The following is a 16,563-nucleotide window of genomic DNA, read 5'->3' as shown; positions in this document are numbered from 1 at the left end:
ATCTGAATTTCATTTTTTCTTGCTGGTACCCATTCTGACGTACTTAAGATTTGTGGATACTTAATGATTTCTGATTCATTCATGTAAAATTGAAGTTGAAACCATTGAAGCACCATGTTGACTTGCCTAAAGATGTGGAACATGTTATTCTTATGTTCGTCACCAGTGTGTCTTGAAAATAGGCACACAATCTCATTAAATATAATACTGTTTTACAATTGCATGGAAATCCATATTGTGGGGAAAAATGAAAGGATATGAAACATAAAGTAATGAGGTCAGTACATTGAAATTTATTTTTATTTATTTTATTTTTTGTACCAGAGTTTGAACCCAGAGGTGTGCTACCACTGAGCAAGATCCCCAGTCCTTCTTTTTATATTTTTTTTTTATTTTGAGACAGGACCTCCCTAAGTTGCTAGGGCTCTCCGTACATTGCCGAGGCTGGTCTTGAACTTGCAATCCTCCTCCCTCATCCATCTGAGTCACTGGAATTACAGGCATGTGCCCACATGCCTGGCATTGAAGTCATAGATTTTAAATACCATCCCTGTATTCTTAAACATTGTGAATTTTATGAACTTCACTTACAGTGTAGATTTTAGCAGGTAATATTATTGACTAGACAGTATTTGGTGGAAATTTTTTGAGATAATATCTGAAAAGTACTTAATAAATAGTGACACCTGGGCTCCAGTTGTGGCTCAGTGATAGGGTGCTTGCCACACACGTATCAGGCACTGGGATCCATCCTCAGGACCACTTAAAAAATAAATAAAATAAAGGCATTGTGTTCATCTATTTTTAAAAAATAAATAGTGATACCTTACCTGCCTTTATATGAAAGTATCCACAGAAAGTGATATTTGTAAATATTCTAGTGACAGAAGAACTATAGGTATTCATTTAGAAATTGAATTTTTATGTTTGACTAATTGAAATCTAGGAAACCTAAAAGCTTATACATGGAGTTGATTTTGTCTGATTCTTTGTTATCTAGAATTTATCATTCAATGACAGACATAATAAAATATGTTCTTGAATATTTTTGTATTCTTTTGAGAGTTTAATTTTTCCTGGAAGCTAGTTGTCACTTGCATATTATCAGATTATTTTCATCTTTCAAGTCCATCTTTTAAGTTATTTTCTTTCCCTCTCCCCACCCTCATACTTCTTTTAGGGCAGATGTAGAGTAGACTTTTTTCTAATGTTGATTAATCCCCTCACCTAAAGTGTGGTTAACCCAGGATATCTACTGAATGCTCATGTATTTAACAAGGTGGGAAGTAAAAAATTCCCAGGACTATGTGAGCTCTAAAAATTTTCTATCTTACAACCCCATAGTAATTTTTCTTTCTTTACAAGATGTGCTTGTCTGGCCTTATGGAGTTTCATCCTATGCATGCACAAGCTGCTGTTCAGCCAGATTCAGGGAAACTGTTTTGCAAATGTTTGTAGCTCGCTCTCGCTCTCTCTCTCTCTCTCTCTCTCTCTCCATTTCCTTCCTCTTAGGTATTCTACTCAATTTGAGCTGCCTTGACTTCCACAAACTCTAATCTGTCTCCTGACACAGTTTAATTACTGACATATTCAAACTTGGAATTTTATTTCCATTGATTAATGAGAGACTGAAATACCAGATAAATAATAATTATAACCTCTACCTCTTTTAACTTCACTATTTTAAAAATATTATTTAGTACATTAATTTTAAAATAATAGTTACATAGAAGATTTTCTTAAATATTGGAAATAAATAGTTCAAAAGGGACTGGCAGTCTTAAGCAAGTTGCCTCAAGAACAGAACAGAGTAGGAGGTTTTTTTCAAGAAAACTGTGCACCTAGTGACATTTAAGAAATAGTATTTTTTAACATAAGGGTGTGGCTTTAAAACTAAATGAAGATAAATGTAATCATGAACTAATAATAAGTTATTATTTCTAAATTAACAAGTCACACAAGTCTTTTCTATATGAGAATACAAAATTACTTTGAAATTTAAATGTACTATTGAAGATTTCATTGGCATGATAGCCTTTATATTACTAAATTTAGGCTCTATGTCACCACTTACCATCTAGAGACATTTTTCTCTTTTATAAGTTTCCTGAAGTTTCTATTTAATTCTATAAGTACTAAAATATTGATTTATGAATTTATTTATTTTATTAAGACATGCTTTTTTATTAAGCAAAAAAAATTATTATTTATTAAACTGTATTCCAAGAAGGGTAAAACAGGAATATAATGGAGGCCCACCACTGAAAAGCTAATAGTTCAGATTAAAATACAGAAAAGTAAATTGGAATTTTAGTTGAATGTCTTGCTGTCAACAGAGCAACTAAGTTGGCTTTAAAGAAGAGACTACATGATCTTTTAGATCATTTAAGTGTGTCTTCAAAACACAAATAGAATGTGTGTGTGTGTGTGTGTGTTTGTGTGTGTAATGCTTGCTGCACACATCTTGGTAAAGAAGTAATACAAATACGTAAGAATAATTAAGAATTCAGTGCTTCACCTTAAATATTACAGAATCTACAATCCATTCAATACTAGTATGGTGGTTCTGACTTTTGTAATATTTTCATAGTCACAATATACTGTTACTTTTATAGAAATGATTACTATAAATAACTTTTTCTTTGAAGACATTTGAGTCAAAGACAACTTTTAAAACAGCTTCTAGAAAAAATGAAACTCATAAAATGGAAATTTAAGTTTGTCTTAGTCAAGAAAGGACATATACAGGTAATGTAGAATTGCATCAAAAAGTTTGGATAAGTGATAACAAACAACAAAGAACTGAAAATATCAAAGTAGCAAAAAGTAAAATGAATAATAAAGCAATGGACATGCGGCATTTTCAAAGAACTAAATTTCATATTTTTGAGAAGGTTTCTTTCTGGTATTGAGAGTTACACATGAGCTCACAGGATATAAAAGTTTTAATGTCTCTATTCACAAAACACAATAAAATTCATTGTCCAAAATGTGCTGAAACTTTGGCACGTATGAATAGCTTTATTCTACTTTCATGCAATGGATGAATTGTAGTTTATATAATTAACATAACTAGAGTGTCAAGCTCAATGAGTGTAACTGTGTATTGGGAAGAAAGCAGCAACAAAGGGAGAATGTCCACCTAGATGTTAGGAGATGTAAAAAAAGCAGACTGTATCACCATTCTGAGGCCTTATCCTGTCATTATCACTGGCCAGGTATTTGACCTTCAGTCTGTCACCTAATCTACCTAGAAATGCACTGCTCCATCTGAAAACCAAGGGACAGGGCTCTATGAGATCTGTGTTCCCTTTGAGTTCTAAAATTCTATGATGCAATAATTTTCATTGCCTGATGGGTAAATATATGATCTTTGCTCATAAAACTACTGTGCCTGATAACACTGAGCATTTTTTTTACATCTAATTAATGCCCTAAATATCTTAAAATATATGGAGAAACATTCTCACAGTGTAAGGATATAAAATGGGTTTTTTGGCAAATGAGGACCCAGGAGAATATAAGTTATGACTTACCTAACACAGGAGACATTCTAAAACTTAATTATCATGATTTACCCTTCAAGTAGGGGAGTAACTGAAATCTTTTACGATCCACTAGTCAATAGCAGGACACAAGTTTTTAAATAGCTGCCAATAAATATAATCATAAATTTAAAGGCATTCCTCCTTCTTAGGGAAATGGGTGATAACAGAATTAATTCAAGATTATTCCAAAATAATTATTAAGGAATCCTTCTTATTACTGATACTTGATTTTAGCAAATTAAGTTTGTAGGCTTTTTTTGTTTGTGTATTTTTTTGAGAGAGAAAGCATATGCAAATATAAAGGAAGAAGTAGCCCTAAACTGGAAAAGAATCCCATTAATAGCCTCCTTAACAAGAAATGCAACAAAGGCCTAGAGACTAATCTGCAGCTGCAGTTAGCACTCCATTGCTGAGCTATGATGGACAATACTGGTACTGTACCGATTCAGGCTAAATTAATGCTGATGGGTTTTGTTTCAAAAGACAAAAAAAAAAAAGTATGAAACAACTTCAGTTCTCACTAAACTGAATCTGAGATCCTATCTGTTCAGATTTCATGCTCTAAGAAGAAAAAGCTCAAGTTAGAAACAAACCTCTTTCATTCTAATATTATTGAGAGATCGATCAAAAAAAAGACTAGATAAAATCCTCTGAATTTTATTCAACTTGAGCAACTTGAAATGATGAAACTGCCATCATTTTGCAGTGTCTAGGGCAGCCTGCATTTCTAAGGAAGTCTATGAATGAAGCAGTGAGTGGGAGTTAGATATGACCAAGACACTTCTTACTCTTGCCATCATCTGAGTAGTGAACTACACAATTTAAGGGTTATACTTAAGAATTCCAATATATTATAGGATTTTGCTAAAGGCAAAGAAGTGATCTGCATTAATGAAAAAACCTAGACATGTCTTTCCTTTTCATTGTTAAGTGACATTTAAAAGGGCAAGTAAATGTCCATCCAAAACTTTTATTGCTTCTCCCTTGTTTTCTTAGCAGGAAAGAAATTTGATGTAAACAAAAAATGCTATTGCTATTGCCTAATGGAATGCTTACTAGAGAATAACTAATTGGCTTAAAATAGTTTAATTTTAGGCTTGATTAAACTTTTTCAGTCCGTGTTTGTATTGGCTTCCTGGGTGCAATAAGTATTGCATTTCTTTAGGATTTGTGATGCCTGTGAATAATGTGCTTCAAAATCTAAAACTCAGCTAAGAAAACACTGTTCACTTTTAGGAATAATCTTTAGATTCTATGCTTCCTCAGAATTAAGATTTATGTTATCTTTACTGATAATGATAATTTTACATGTTCCAATAAGGCTTCAAAACAGATGACCTTTAATGTCCCTGTACATAATTTTGTTACTAATCTGAGTATAGGAATTTGTTGGCTTAATATTCCAATTATAATTACTTAGATATATTTTTCTCCACAAATGAAAATATAAAAAGGAGATTAAATTCCTAAAAGTCCCATATTGGACATCAGGAATTTGTTAAAGGAGGAATCAGAAAATATCTGTAATGGATTAAATCAATTTATGCAGACACTTTTTAAAAACCTGCTGATTATATTGATCTTCCATTCTCAATTATAGTAAATAGAGCAAATTATAATATTTGAAGATTTTTGTGAAAAGAGAAATTGATTTTTCATTTTTTATTAACATAATAATTATATATATTTATGGGGTACAGTATATTTTAACACATGTATACAGTGTGTGTTAATCAAATTAAGGTGATTATAATTTCTATCACTTTATCATTTCGTTATGTTTGGGGATATTGAGCTCCTTCCAGTTTCTCATAAGATATGTAATAGATTAGTCTTTTAAGATGCTCCTAAGTCCTTTGTACTTATCCTTCAGCATTTTCTTAGTAAATAATAATAGCAACTAACATTTAGTGAGCACTTACTATATGCCTCATTCAGTGAAGTTCTTTAGTACTATTTTGTATTACTCAGTGTAACTTTCTTAACAATATCATTATTATCATCTTTATACATGTGAGAAATCAAAACTACCAAGAGGTTATTCACATAACCACTCAGTTATGGAAATAAGATTCAAACCAAAGTTATATAAGGTTTGATTATACAATAATAATAGAATTCTGAAGGTTTTTTTTCCCAGAATTATGTTAATAAAAACAGAGAAAAAATCAGGAACATTTAAGTACACTGTATGTTATTTATTTAAAAATTTACTTTTCATAAAGTATTCAGATTAAATAGAAATGAAAGTCAATGGTCTTGATAATTCTTCAATAAAAAAAATACCCTTCTAGTTTTTTTGTTTGGGTAGATTTCCTCAAGTATAAAAGATCATTGAGAAATTGAAAATTGGCATTTGAAGACAGCTACTATATGAATCTTCTGTTTGGTGGAAGACTCAATAAATTTGCTACTCATTAAATATTTACTTTTTGCTCTAAGGCAATTTAATATGTAATAGAAGAAAGCAGGGAAAAAGTTATGTGTTTATGTTATGCATTATAACCCTTAAAATAGAACATACGATTATTTGTAAAAGAGCAAAAATAAATAATTCAAGAAACAAAACAAATGGGAAAACCTAAATTTACCTATTGCCATAGATATCATCTATTGCAATTATTTAAGAAAAGCAATTACTGACCTTGAACTTGGAATCTTTGCAATATTGTTGCTTTATTTTGGTGGTATTATATGTGGTTTCAAAAAACTTGATGATCAAAGTACATCACATCTGAGTCTTTCTTTTCAATTTAGAGATGGACTTTGCATCCATAATCTCATTTGATAATATGAAATAATGATTGTACTCTCTTATCATCAGATAAGTAGGAATCATATGAAGTTTTGTTATTGAGACCTTGGAGAAATATTTTATTGAAAGGTGTTCTACAATAGATAGGATCAATGGCATAATACCCTTCTAATGCTAGAGAAATCCTATGATGAATGTTGATTTTCATGGAAGGTTAATAGGAAGATAGCACACAGGATGGAGAACTAAGAGTAGAGTTAGAAAAGCATTTAGGAGAAAATTAGAGGAAATGAGAGAGATTTAAAAATGTCGACATCAATAATTAAACATTTACATCAAAATTTCCAAAATGTTGTTAAAAATGCAAATAGTTACCTGAAAAAAGAATGAATCATAGATATAAACTTAAGAATCATTCATTTAGTGGGAGTTATTTAACCTTGAAAGTGGAGGAAAAGTAGGGAAATCAGAGGAGGGAGGGTCATGGACTAAACCTTAGAAAACAATCATGTGAGAGGACAGTAGAAAAATGTTGCCAAGAGAAGACAAGAAGGAATCCTTAAAGTAGTCAGAAGAAAAGAAAACACAGTATGTGCTACAGATTTCAGAAAATATGCACATTTTGGAGGTTGATCAATCATGTTAAATATTTTAGAGACTATAAGAAAAATGAATATATATATATATATATATATATGGAAATATATATATATGTAAGGAAATATATATATATATATATGTAAGGAAATATATATATATATATGTGTGTGTGTGTGTAAGGAAATCTAAACATATATTTAAAATATATAATAATTATATTTATGTGTAATTATGTTGATAACAATTATATTTATGAAACATAATATATATAAGTATATATACATATATATACATATTGAAGGAAAATGAAGATATATATGTGTGCATGTGTATATACATATATACATATATATTCCTTTCTTTCTTTTTCTTTCTTCTTTTTCTCTTTACCTTTGAACCATTATTTTCATGAAGACTGAGCAAAGACCATGACTTAAATATTAGTCAAATTAAAAAAATATATAGCACGTATAATTATCACTTTATACATACGCTTATTTACCCTTCAGTAACAATCTTTTCCATGTTTTCTTTGTTTATAATGAAAGTAGCATATTGCTATTATCTTCCCTCTGATTCTATAGCTATTGCATCTGAATGTTTATATCCCCCCAGTGTTTCTATGTTGAAATCTTCAACCTCAAGGTGATGGTATTAGGAGATGGGACCTTTGGGGCATGATTATGATATCGGTGCAGAGCCCTCAGGAATGAAATATGTGTCTCCCAGGCTTATTTTAATGAAATTAAAAATAAGCCTGGGAGACACATACCACTCCCTCTTCTGAGTGAGGACACAGTTAGAAAGTTCCTGTCAATGAACCATGAAGTAGACTTTCATCAGACACTCCTCTGTTGATGCTTTGATCTCAAATTGGCAGCCAAGGGAAATGTGAGAAATAAATGTTTGTTGTTTAAGCCTCCCAGTTTAAGACAGTTTGCTTCTGCAACAAAGTTGTTTAACCAAAGCTCTTCTCCAATCTTGCTATGTTCTGAACATTTTCATCCCTCTTCTAATGCATATGTTCAAATCTAATTCCCAGTGGTATGGTTTTAAAATATGGTGCCTCTGGGAAGCTATTAGGTCATGAGGGCTGAGCTCATTAATGGGATTAATGTCCTTATGGAAGAGGTACCAGAAAGTTCCTTCTACCTTGTGAGAACACAGTTAGAAGGCACCACTTATGAAATGGGAATATGGCCCTCACAAATTACTGAATCTGCCTGTGCCTTATCTGAATTTCCTACCTCCAGCACTTTGAGAAATAAATTTATGTTGTTTTTAAGCTATCCAGTACCAAAATATTGGCATTTTATTATGGAAGCCAGAATAGACTTAGACAATTCCATTTAACATATGTAAATTTTTGGACAGGCTCTATGTAGACAAGCTGAAATTATGAACAAAGACAGGTCCGTGGACAGGATGTATGAGTTTATGTGTACTCCTGAGAGATGAAGGGTATACTAAGAAGAGTGACAATCTCAACAGAAACAATACTAGACTAGGAAAAATGCCTAAATCTTTGTCCAGGTTCTGCCAATATCAAGATCAAACTGGGACATAAGTGTCTTTCAGTGGAAACATCTTTATCTTTTGTATAAAAGAACTAGATTATATTTTTTGTGAACCTTTTCACTTATCTCTAATAAACTATATTTTCCAACACAGCATTTAGCATGTTAATTAAATTACAAGATGAAAAATATAGTCTTTACGAATAGCTGTCACCAAAATTTAGCTGAGGAGATAGTATTTTTGAAGACATATATTAATAAACCTTTGATAATGAAAGATAAGACACTAAGAGTTATGAGTGACATAATTCTAAATACAATTGGGTGACATAATTCTAATTAGAATGGAAAAATAGCATTTATGGCTCCATGAAAGAAAGATCAGAAAGAGAAATGGCAATAAGAGAAATGGCAAAAAAGGTATTTACTTTGAAATGAGCCTCTTCATAATGAACTCCTTAAGCCACCATAACATCCACTAAAATTTCAAAATATTTAATGTGGAGTTTGCATATGAAGTGATATGAAGTTGAGTTGTAAGTCTAGATGTCATGAGGGAAAGCAGATGTAATCCCCAGCAACCTAGAGCACAGAATTAAAAAGAAGACGGTCAGTTCCTGAAATTTAAAGAAACTGTGTGGAAAGTTACAAATTACATCACGGTGAAAGAATTGACACATAAGCCAAGCCAAACCAAATCTTCAAGAACAACAAACCCATCTTTCTTGCGATTCTATATAGTGAGTGGCATCACTGCCCTGCTGAAGCCTTTTCATGTCTCCTTTCATCATTGAACTGAATAACATCCAAAATCATTAGCATGAAATACAAGAATATGCTCAACTTAGCTACTACTCACCAAACAGCATTATCTCCCATCCTTCTTCTAGCCATTGGGTTCCTTTCAGCATACCAGCATCTGTATAAATCCTGGCTTCAATATTGATTTCACTATTTTATTAACCATAAATATTTTCCTTTCCCCATTTCTATGTGATCCTGGATAACGAGATCTCAGCTTAAATTTTCTTTGCCAGTTGGACTTCCTAGCCTTCTGAAATAGGCCTAATTTCTAATATTTATGCTGTTTCCAAGCATTCTCTGGTTCTTATCATTTCATGACACTCCTTAATTTTAATTTCATCTTTTCTTCCTTCTAAGCCAGAAAGACAGAGGCCATGTCTATCTTGTTTAACATTCTAGCACCAATACTTAGTACAGTGCCTGGAATGTGAGAGAAGTGAAATAAATTAGCATGGAATAACCGATTTATAGAAATAATGGATGACTTCAGAGTCTAGAAAAAGGTTTGAAATGCTCCCTACAGATTGAGTAACAATATGGCAGCCTCATTCATCAATTACAAGGTGGTGTTTGTCAAATTATCAAAAACAACATTAATTAAGCCACTTACAAATATCAATACTCTAAAAAGCAAAAATGTCACTTTGTCATTTATTGTATGCATTATAACTTAATTAATCTAGTCATTACCTAAAAAAGATGCAAATATCCCATTTTCTGACCACTCCTTCTATGGTCATTAATCATTTAGATTGCTTGCTCAATTACTCGAATTTTTTTCCTATCAGAAAAATTGCAGAAGCTGCATAAGTTGCCTGTCTGCTCCCTTACAATCTATTTTACACTCGGCATCAGTGATCATGTTACAACATAATCAAATCTGGCTAAGCTCTGAGTAAACCCTTGAGATGTTTGTATTTGTAGTTATAGAGCATTAAGCCAAAAAGTTTAACATGGTTTGTGAGAATTTACATGATCTATAAGATTTGACCCCTGCTTACTTTCCCTATAATTCAAGTTTCATTTAGCAAATATTTTTTTAGTGTAATGTGTGGTACAACTTCCCCTAGTCTGTGGAAGTCCTGTTCTCTCACAGCTTGCTTTGCACTATGAAGCTAAGTCATGTTTCTTCACACCAGCTCTCAACTACCATCTTTTCTCTGGATCCCATTCCATTAATATATTCTTGATAAGTCACCAGTGGATGTCACTTTGAAAACTCAACTGGCACATTTTCCACCCTCATTTTAATTGACATTTCCAAAGCCTATGACAAGCTGCCTACTCACTATAAACACTCTCAAGTCTTAATTTCTCCCAACCTAAATATCAATATTTTTTTAATCTCTAAAAGGGTTCACCCTCAACTCTACCTAAGCAGGAGATGACAATAGGGTGAGGATAAAACAAAGTCCTAAAAATTGAAATATTTATAAAAAACAAATGAAGAGAAGGATGAGCTTCTTCCCCAGGTAGCTCAGGTCTGACTCAGAAGTCATTCAATATTGTTGAATAAATGAATGTACAATTCCACCACATTTGCATACTTATCTACAACCTTTCACTGAGTAGTTGTGTTGTTGAGTATATAATGCATACACAAGGAGAGAGGTACATTAATGACCTTAAATTAATAACAATAAAACAATATATTGAAATTAAAAGCTATTAATGAATTACATTTAATCCCACTGCAATATAATCTTTCTTATTTATGCCAAAGACCATTGAGTTGATTGTTAATTATTTGCTATCTTCTTATTCTAATTAATCCTTCCTAATTACACTCTAAACTTGACCTAAAAAATAAAAACACTCATAGTTATTTTAAAATTGCAGTATAAGAGGATGTAAAGGAAAATTAGACTGAAAGTCAATAAAATTAAATACAAGACTTTGATATAAAGATAAAAATTATATTTTACCTCCTTGTCATAAGAGGGCTTCTTCAATTATTTTATTTTACATAAACTCATTATATGTTCTTGTAACAAGTAATACAAATCAAGAAAAAGCATGCAGAGAGATACACTAAGCAGTCTTTTATACTTCTCGTATTGTTACTAGTAGTAATCACTTAATGCTAGATTTTTGAGATACATTTTAGTCAAAGATATTAATGAAATACTTTTAAAGTAATTGTAACTTAAAAAATGGTCTATAAAAGTCTTTTGGTAGCAGTGTTTTTTGTTTTTGTTTTTTAGTTCAAAATTTCACATCTAAAGTCAAGAAGGCGAACATGCCATCAACATCCATGCTTTGTAATTGACTACAGATATTTAAAATATATTTCCTCTTATGTATGTTTACATCTATGTATAAAAATGTTAAAATAATTATAGACATAATGTAAAATATGTTTTTATGTAATAAGACATGCATTCAACAGTTTCATATTTCTTCATACATTCCCCAATTTGAAATCTATGCTATTTAATAATAAAGTTCTTATTTTAATCGAAAAGTCAACCTATTTTATAGAAATGCAAAGTAAATCAGATCATTTGGAAGCAAATTATCATTCTTCCATTCAAAATTGCTTCTTTTTTTATGGAAATGGCTTACAATGTAGTAGCATTGATATTTACCTATGAGTGATAAAAAAAAAAGGCTCATAAAATATGATGTTTAACCGAATGTTCATGAGTGGGTTTTGGAGAGGTTCTTGAGCCTCCTGAAACTATGTGTAAATACATTGTAGAATGAGCTTATAAATTTTTTTCTGGGAAGAAAAACCTTAATTTTATCTACTTCTCAACAATAAATCTTCAAAAATATATGTACCAATAATATGTAGGAAAGAACTTACACTTACAACACTACAGTGAAATATGTAATGAAGTTAAGGAGACTCCAAAATCCCCATTTTACCTAAGGCTTTTATCATAATTCTGAATTGGGGAAAACAATAAATTGTTAAACAATTACAAGATTTATTGTAATTGACACTATTTAAGGGTTCATCTGCCCAAAACCCATAGGAACTGATTTGATAATTAGGAATCTATGAGTGACATAACTTTTATTGGGAATTTTTATAGAAATTAGATTTAACATGGCTGTACTGACTAATCACCACCTCATACAATTTTAGATATATTAAAATGACTAGCCAACTGGTTTAAATCTGTCTCAAATCTTCTCTGAAATAGAGTAGAGTAAAAACAGATGTCATTTAAAGAGTGAGCCACAATCTTCATTGTCATATGGAGATGGCCTATGTCTTTGGACAGATAATATTTCTTACATGTACATTTTCATGAAATGTAACTTTCTGCAAAGTGGCAATGGATAGCAGAGCAACATGAGAGCATTTTGTTGCTATGTCAATAAAAGCAACATCCATCGTCTAACACTTACCTTTCAATCGGATGACAATGGAAATATAATATCATATTAGAGAAGTAGAACTTGCTAGAGATGGACTTATTGTTATGGAATATAAGCCTATTAATGCTGTAAATTTATCTTCACATATGTCATGTAAGATGCATTATCACCCATTAGATGCAGGTATAAGTTAAACATTAATGGAGTTATTGTTGATATCTTTTCACCACAATATCCTCCCAGTCGCGTGTGTGAACAGAGCTCTTCTGACTAAATGGCCAACCACTCTAAATGATGTGCAATTAAGAAATATGCTATTCTGCTGCATTAAAGGAAAGCCAAATGAAAGAAATTAGCATCCATTTCCAGTACAACTTTGCACGTGAGAGAATGTGTGCAGCAAGGAAGTAATTGCTTTCCTTATAAATACAGTTTAAGAAACTGATATTTACAATACATATCCTCTAGCTTGAGGATCTCTTTCAGTTCTTTGTAATCATCTTGATAACTCAAAAGGTAAGCTCATCCAGAAAATGTTAGATAATAAATCTTTTTAGTATTATTTTCTAGATCTCAAAAATAAAAAAAAAACACTTGTTAGGATTAAGAAAAATACTTAGTTTTGTAAAAAAACAAGTGCTAGGTAAATATTATTAACATTATTGCTAAAACTAATTAACGTTGACCTACTAGAAGGAAATGTTCACAAAATTAACCAAGCATTTCCACCCTCACTGAAAACATTGTGTTTCTATCTTCACCTGTTCAATGAGTTGTACATCACAAATATCTTAAAAATAAAGAAGTCAATTACATAACTTATGAAATATGTTTAAAACCTTTAAATTATTAACCTTCATTTACTGAAATGGAAATCACTGAAATTTCAAACATAATTATGGATTATAAAGAAAATCACTAATCTTCTACAAAGAAAGTGACTTAGTTTCACTTAAACTCCTAGGGGACCTACCTTATTTTTCTCTGTATTTCATTAGTCCATATATTAAAAAAATAGATAAAAGAAACTTATAATACACTTAATATTAGCAAAAACCCATCTAATTACATGTTTTAAAAAATATCTACCCTGAGAAGTTAGGAGTAACTTCTCAATCCACAGTGTTGCCACCAAGATTTAACATGGTTTCTGATTTTGATGTTGACAAAAAGGACCAAAGTACACAAAACTTCTTTGCTTTGTGCATACTTTAGTAAATAGCAAACACCACCTGTACAGAGGAACTTGTAGATTACAAGTCTTGTTTAATCTTCCTATTATGACTATCAAATTATGTACATAATGAAAATGAAGATCAGGGAAACTAGGATCACACAGTTCAGGGGTTAAAGCAGAATTTGAAACCACATTTTCCAATGCAAGTTCAGTGTCCCGATTATTATACCAAAGTTGCTTTAGGTATGATTGGTAATTTACTGCCAATTGTTTATGTAGGGGGAAAATGACCATTTTTAACAAAATATTTTAAATTTTTATAAAAGAAAGAACTTCTGAAAAGAATGATTAAGCTTTGTAAAGGAAAGAGCTAATTCACTTTGTCTATATTGATGCATCAGATTAACACTACTCTTTGTATGCAAATAGTTGTAACTATCATGGTATGATAATTAACATCTTTGGAAAGAGTTCAAGATCAATCCACTTACATTGAAATATATAATATGGCAACTAATTTCACATTAGACTTTAGGGGTATCATTATATATTATGGCAGCCTGGAGCTTGAAGAAATTATGTTCTAACTGTAATGTTGAATTAAATTTGAAAGATATTTAAAATATTTCAAATATTGTCCTCAAGTTGAACATATCCTCCATTGAGAGTAGTAAAGAACCAAAATATAAGCCTTTATTTTGCTATCTACCTCAGTAATGTCCCCCGAAAATATAGGTACACTCTCATTTCAGGCTTTAGTCTTTTTGTTGGAGAGTTAAAGTAGATATCTTGGTTGCAAAGTTAATATATCATATATTACTATTGCATTAATTTTAATTATCAAATAAAATAAAACAAATGCACATAAAGAGTGTAATGAATAAATTATGAAACATCTTACATGGATGGCATTCTATCTAGCGAAATGAAGTAAACCTTCATGTATTTATTAAGTAAATAAAACAAGAAATAGGACTCACTAAATGTATGTAAACACACACACATATATGTAATGTAAAAAGAGAGAGTCTTTGTGAGTATGTGTATATATATATATATATATATATATATATATATATATATATACACACACATATATGTATATAGATAGATAGATAAATAGATAGATAGATAGATAGATATAGATATCAGGCCTCCAAATATCACCTGTTTTCTATGTTCTTTTCTCTTTGTTCATAACACTTGAAAACCTCAAATTTTTCATCAGAGGGCTGGAGTGTAGCTCACTGGTTGTAGATCATGCTCAGCATGCACAAGACCCTGGGTTCAATCCCTAGCACCCCACAAAAACTTGCATCAAGACAATTTTTATTAATTTACTCTAAGGTATGATGATTTGGGTAGTTGCTATACTGACTGGAAGTGATGGGAAATACAAAGATAGCAAAAATAAATAAATAAATAAGAGATAACAATGTAAGAGCATGAAAATATTCCACACCCAAGGTGATGAGAGTAGCAGCTGCTGTTAAGCTAAACACACAGGCAAAAGCAAGAGGATAATTCACTCCCCTACCCCAACTTGCTTAGGTGCTCCCTGATGGACTGTCACCAACACCACTTAGTACTGTCCTTTGACTCCAGGGTGAGTCTTGCCAATTAAAGAATGTCTACACAGGGGTTTCACACTGCTCCACAGGATTTTCACTACCATTCCTAATGGCAGTGTAAAAAAGTGCATTCTTTATGGGGTGTGACTCATGTATTTAGTTTTAACTTTGTAATATAATTTAGCACCACTTGTTGAATGCCAACTAGGTGTAAAGCATTTTCTATGCCCTTACTGTATATTCAGACAAAGAATGACATCATGATCAAACATTAAAGATATTTGAAATCCAGTATTATTTGACTAGTCATTGTACTAACAATCAAATTTTTAAAATGAAAGTCAGGATTTATGAAATGTAAATCAGAGAATTTACATAAATTAAATAATAAACTAGCTCCATAGTCTCTTAAACAATTCACTGTGGAAATATCTTCTCTCAATAATTAAATGTACTGAAATTCAAAACATGTACAATTTTATAATGCATATATAATATACAGTAGACTTTTAATATAACTAAATGCAATTATAAACACATATCTAAGATGAGGATTTTAGAATAGCTGAGAAAATTGACCTATATGAAAAAAAGAATGAAAATAACTAATAGTACAAAACAGAGATGATGCTGTACAAGAAAGATGAAATAAGAGACTGTTTCAACTTCTGTTGACTTTTTTTGGGGGGAGGGAGTGGGTAGTTGGGATTGAAACTAAGGTTTCTCTTCTACTGAGCTACATCCTCAACCCTTTTGGTTTTTTATTTTGAGACAGAATCTGGCAAAGTTGCCCAGGCTTGCCTTGAACTTGAGTTTTCCTGCCTTAGCCTCACAAGTAGCTAGGATTTTAGATGTGTACCACTATGCCCAGCCTGACACCCACTTTTGCCTACTCTCTTATTACATGTATTCTCATTCTTGTTGTTGTTGTTTCTGGGGATTGAACTCAGGTGCACTTAACCACTGAGCCACATCCCCAACCCCTTTTTGTATTTTATTTAGAGACAGGGTCTCTCTAAGTTGCTTAGCACCTTGCTAAGTTCATGAAGCTGGCTTTGAACACAATATTTTCCTGCCCCAGCCTTCTGCTGGAATTATAGGCTTGTGCCACCATGACGGCTCATTCTGTTCTTCTTATAGTTAATACATAACTTTGTTTAGTGTTTCTTTCTTTATTCCTTCTTTCCTTTCTTCCCTCTCCTCTCCTTTTCTCCTCCTCCCCCCTCCTCCTCCTCCTCCTCCTCCTCCTCCTCCTTTTTCC

The sequence above is a fragment of the Marmota marmota genome, unplaced genomic scaffold, assembly GCF_001458135.2.
Source record: "Marmota marmota marmota unplaced genomic scaffold, marMar, whole genome shotgun sequence".
Taxonomy (NCBI): Eukaryota; Metazoa; Chordata; class Mammalia; order Rodentia; family Sciuridae; genus Marmota; species Marmota marmota.
This window is presented reverse-complemented; position numbering follows the sequence as displayed.